Source organism: Coenobita brevimanus, chromosome 56, assembly GCF_032717465.1.
Source record: "Coenobita brevimanus isolate Jiangsu-jjx chromosome 56, ASM3271746v2, whole genome shotgun sequence".
NCBI lineage: Eukaryota > Metazoa > Arthropoda > Malacostraca > Decapoda > Coenobitidae > Coenobita > Coenobita brevimanus.
The window spans coordinates 15,870,160-15,875,732 of NC_137009.1; the positions used below are offsets into that span (position 1 = coordinate 15,870,160).

The 5,573-nt window shown below is 41.2% G+C and overlaps 1 pseudogene; it reads right to left on the reverse strand.

Moving 5' to 3' along the window:
- Window positions 1-1,949: 1,949 nt before the first annotated feature.
- On the reverse strand, window positions 1,950-2,537 carry LOC145401654 (intraflagellar transport protein 56 pseudogene; annotated as a pseudogene).
- Window positions 2,538-5,573: the final 3,036 nt, after the last annotated feature.

A 5,573-nucleotide genomic window follows, 5' to 3' on the forward strand; every position in this document is an offset into this window, starting at 1 on the left:
GCATGTGTTAGGAGTGTAATGCTGTGTGGTAGTGAGACCTGGGCAGTAAAGGAGGAGGATATTCGCAGGCTCAGACATACAGAAATGACAATGATTAGGTAGATGTGTACTGAGACCTTGCGTGCAAGATCTGGGCGGGCTGGGTTTACGATGGAAGCTTTGAGAGGTAGGATGGGACTGGAGTGTATTGGTGTTGTGATGAGGAGAAATAGATTGAGATGGTTTGGACATGTGGAGAGGATGGGGGATGATAATTGGGTGAGGAAGGTGAGATGTGTTAATAATAGGGGTTGGGTTATGAGGGGTAGACCGAGAAAGACATTGGACGAGGTCATTAAGTGTGACCTCAGGGTTAAGGGACTCAGAAGGGAGACTGCAATGGATCGTGCAGCATGAAGGGCCGCCATTAGGTGACCAAGGCCGACGCATGCAACCATGTTGGAGCCTTTATAAACGAAACGACACTGGACATATATATATATATATATATATATATATATATATATATATATATACACAGTATATATATATATATATATATATATATATATATATATATATATATATATATATATATATATATATATATATATATATATATATATATTTATCTATCTATCTATCTATCTATCTATATATATAAAAACCATGGTTGCAATTCACATCTTTATTCATGACGTTTCAGAACTAGTTCCATCATCAGGCTTAGTGATGAAGAAATAAAATACATTCAACTCTCGATTTCCCGGACTAAAGGAGGAGACCAGTCCGGGAATCACAAAAGTCCGGGAATCGCAAAAGTCCAGCCCCACGCCTCTGACTATTACCATACTTTGTCAAAATTCTCCAATACTGTCCGGCAATCAATCTGATACTCTAGAGCATTCTGGAATGAGGGCTACCTATACCAACATAACTAATATATCCATCCATCCATCCATTGCCAGACGCCATGTATCCCAAACGGGGTGGTCAAGGGCTTAGAGTTAATTGTTTTACAGGGAGGGGCACTAATCCTCCACCAACCCCACTTGACACGTAGGGATGCCAACAGCACCTGGTGTTCCCAGGCGGTCACCCATCCAAGTACTAACCAGACCCAACGTTGCTTAAAAATCACATGCGAAAATTGAAAATTGTGCAAATTAGGGACCTTGCAATTGCATGACGTACCAGTACATCGTAGGGACTGGCAAATGCAAAATGTTGCAACGTACCCATACGTCGATGGGACGTCTTGGGTTAAGGGACTGAACGGGGAATCAACTTGTTCCTTACTTGAAAATGTCCCTTACTTGAAAATGTCCCTTACTTGAAAATGTCCCTTACTTGATAATGTCTCTTACCTGAAAATGCCCCTTTCTTGAAAATGTCCCTTACTTGAAAATGTCCATTGTTTTACCACATATAAAGACAATCTTATTATGAAATGCAATGATTGTTTCACTTATCTTACTTATTTATATGGTTATGAATATTATTTTACAGTTACTGTAAAAAGAAATATATTAATGTGTACGGTATAACCTAGACATTATGTATCATTTTTGAACGGTTGTAGTTTTTTAGAATATGGAGTTCCTTAAATCCAAAATCCCTTAAATGGAGGTCCCATAAATCGAGGTTTGAGTGTTTAGACTTATTGATACTTATTAGACGAACTTGCATGTTTCATGGAATTTTCCCTCACTTATGATGTAGTATGTCAAGGTTACATGATAGCCAAATTTTAGGGTCAGGTTAGAAATAGGGGGTAACAATTTAGAAACAGGTGAGAATAAGTCAGAACCATTTTGGCTGTTGACCAGTGTAAGCTATCAATCTGCTAAGACTTTCTCAAGAGGTTCTGAATAATATTCTATAATGTATACTACAGTACTTCACTTCGTAAATGTTTGGAATCACTTAATTTCATTACCAGTAAGTAGCAGGTATTTCATGTTATTTCATTAAATTAGGATATGGATGACACATAGGTATGTCTCAGACCTGCTATCAAGCAATATTCTCTTATATATATCAATGGCCTCTTGATAGTGAGAACGAAGGTAGTGTATGGAAGCAAGGCTCAGCTGGTCCTCAATGACATCTTCCAGTTGCTGGTGGTGCATCATCAGTCGCTTCTCATCATTGAACTTGTGTGCAAGGTGGAAAAAAAGTCTGGTCCGAAGAGGTGACTTTGGTGCTTTTTCCGCTGCTTCCTCCGCCTCTGGATACATGCCAAGGTAGAAGTAGCAACATGCTAAACTAATCCAGTTGTCTGGGGCTGGATTTTTGTGATGCACAGTGAGTTTCTCAAACTCACTCAATGCTCGCTTGTAGTCCCCCAAGTGGAATGCACAATACCCTATCCACTGGTCTGTCTCCTCATTACTGTTGCCACTGTTACGCTCAAACTCCAATAATGTAATAGCACCTGTAAAATCTCTTTTCTTAAGAAATTCTTCTAACTTTGGAAGAGCCTTTCTGCCACCTCCAGTGCTGACTTGACTCACTGCATTTGCTCCCAAAGCTGGCTTTGCTCGAGAAAGAATCATGACGAAGGATAAGCACCCAAAAGGCTTAATTACGCTCTACTGCTCCGCTTTTAGACATAAATCGTACATAATAAAATAACACTGACAGAATAACAATGATAATAACTGACACAATAGTGGTATTTTGCTAGCTACAACCCTAAGAATGGTTGTTTGGACAGTTGTTGATGAGAATGTGGAGGGTATGATAGAAGAAGATCAGAAAGCTGAAGAAAAAGAGGAAAATGAACAAGGAATGGAGCACCACAAGGTGAGCCAACCACTGATCAGCTGACCGAGATACAAACACACAAGCATCGAATGTAATCTCAGTCTTGGACCGAATCGGCAATTTTATTTGGAAAACATTTTAATCTTTATCACCATAGAGGTTTGCACACCTAATTACTTGAAATTCAGTCAAAATTTTTAGCTTAATTTAATTATTAATAACAAATCAGGAGTCAGAGTGAAAATTTCTTAGTTACCAGAAGTGTCTTGCCTCTAGCCTAACAACTCGCCTTGACGGACTTTTGTTTTGTATATCAGTTTACAATGCAGAAACATTTTTTTTTTTCTGTACTCAAAATAAATATTTATGCAAAATAGAAGTCTGCCAAGGCGTGCTGACGATCTGAAGGGGAAATATCTGCTAACATTGGCCAACCACTGAACAGCTAATTGAAATACAAACACTGATGATCCGAAGGGGAAATATCTGCTAACATTTGTGCATTTTAGCTCTGAAACCTAATTATTTAAGTAATTATAATTAAGTACAATTTTTATATGGATTTCAGATAATAAAGTGTGCATGAACCACTGTGGCAAAAAATAAAAAAAAATAAAACACTTTCCAGTGAAAAGTGCTGATTCATTATTTAGTAGCACCGAGTTGGGTGAGCTGACGATCTGAAGGGGAAATATCTGCTAACATTGGCGCATTTTAGCTCTGAAACCTAATTTTTAAAATAAGTTATAATTAAGTACATATTTTTTTTTTTGCATATTTCAGATAATTAGGTGTTTATGAGCCACTGTGGAAAAAAAAAAAAAACACATTTTCCAGTGATAAGTGCCGATTCGGTATTTAGTAGCACCGAGTCAGGTGAGCTAAGTGAGTAGGAATGCATCCCATTGACTTTGTCCATAATATATATTTTTAATTACTTATGAATCTTACTGTGTCCAAGCCTTCCTTTCATTTTATTGTGTTATACAGTAGACTATTTATAGTGGCATTTGAGAAAGGTAAGAGGCAAATGGGATATTGCCACGACTTAGGAACTGGTGGCATGAAGTAGGCTGGTGGCCAAGATGCATTTCATGTATGAAAATATATTCTTGAGTGTGTTACAAATGGCCTTTATCAAGTTCAAACCTTGCTAAAATTATACCATGTTGTGCAGCAGACTGCTTATGGTTTTATATGAGACAATAATGGCCGGACTTTCGTGAGAATCCCAGACTTGTACGGGGATTTGTCCGGCATTTGATAATATTGTTTGGCCTCAGCCTGTGTCCGGGAAATCCGAAATTCGAGAAATAGGGGTCTGCCAAATCGAGGGTCGAGTGTAGTAAGAATAACGACAAAAATTATATTAAAATATTCGAATAACTCTAGCCTGCATCTCAAACACAGACATCCACAAAATAAGACATCATGAAATTAGTGCACGAATAATTATAGAAGTAAAATAAAATGGAATGAAAATAAAATCTACGAAAAGAAAATAATACAAATAACACTTACTAAAAACTCATTAGCAATACTGACGACTCACAGTTGCCAACTTCAGGCTTTTGTACTGCCTAGAAAATGCTCTCCATAACAGACAAGTCCATGTCATTCAGATCTTTTTTTTTTTGGTTTACTGGCTATCGACCATAAAATTGGTTAAGCCAAAATGTCAAATATATATAGATAGATAAATATAAACAGTCAGTATAATAAACAGTAAGGAACAAAACAGGAGCAGGAAAGCAGGGAGACAGTGGCAGAAAGACCAATGGCTGAAGGCTGGCTAGATGGTAGAGGCACACGAGTCGAAGTCGGAGCTAAGGCCCGGTGGAGAGATGAGACGTGCCAACCCTGAGGGTTTAGGAGAGGATACAACACTCCTCAGGGTTGGTAACAGCCTGGAAGGATCTCGGGCATAGCTCAGTGAAGGAGAGCCAGGCCACTAGATGTTCCCCCTGGTAAATTCCAATGCAGCAGGCTCCTCTGGCACCAAGGTCTCATAATGACTCACCTGGTCCTCAAACATCTTTAGTCTGAGCTGGGGAAGGGAGGCAAAGTCACCCCAAGAGAGTTGCTGGGCAGAACGGGAAGGCTTGGGACACACCTGTGCTTAGACCCTCTGGTGGAGGAGGAGGAGGAGGAGGAGCCAAAGCAGGGTGCATCACAGAAGACACAGAGGTGGCAGGAGTTGCAACCTCAGATGACGATGAGGGTGCTGCATCCTCCACTTCCATGGGCACCTATGAAAGGGGCTGAGAGGCAGACCAGAGGGAGACAGCATGCCCTGACAGCTGGATTCTCATCAGGGGAGTAGAGGGCTCCAGCTGCAGCACCCTCAGGACCAAGGAGGTGGGGGTCGCAGGTGGCCCAGGGTGACACTGAGGAGCCCTCCTCCCAGGCCTCCTCTGCACCATGTGTGTGGAGGAAAAAGACTAGAGAATGGAGATGGCAGGGAGCCCGTTGGTCTGGAAGGTGATGGGCAGGTGCCGAGCAAATATTGCCAAATCACCCCCCAAGATGGCTTAGCACACATGGCAACGATGGTGGAGACAGAAGAGGCAGGGAAGGAAGCAGGAGCACCAGGTGGAGGCTGACGCCTACTTCGATGAAGGCAGAGGGCATGGAGAAAGCCCAGTACTGCCTGACCTGCAGGACAGGTGACAGAGGCAGCTACAGGGACCTTCGCATCCACATCTACAAAAGACTCCACTACCTTGCCAGCAGCAACAGAAGGCACAAGGTGGGCAAGGTTAGGATCCACAATGGAGCAGTGGAGGAACACATCCTTACCTGTGACCCAGCGAGTCAGGAACCCA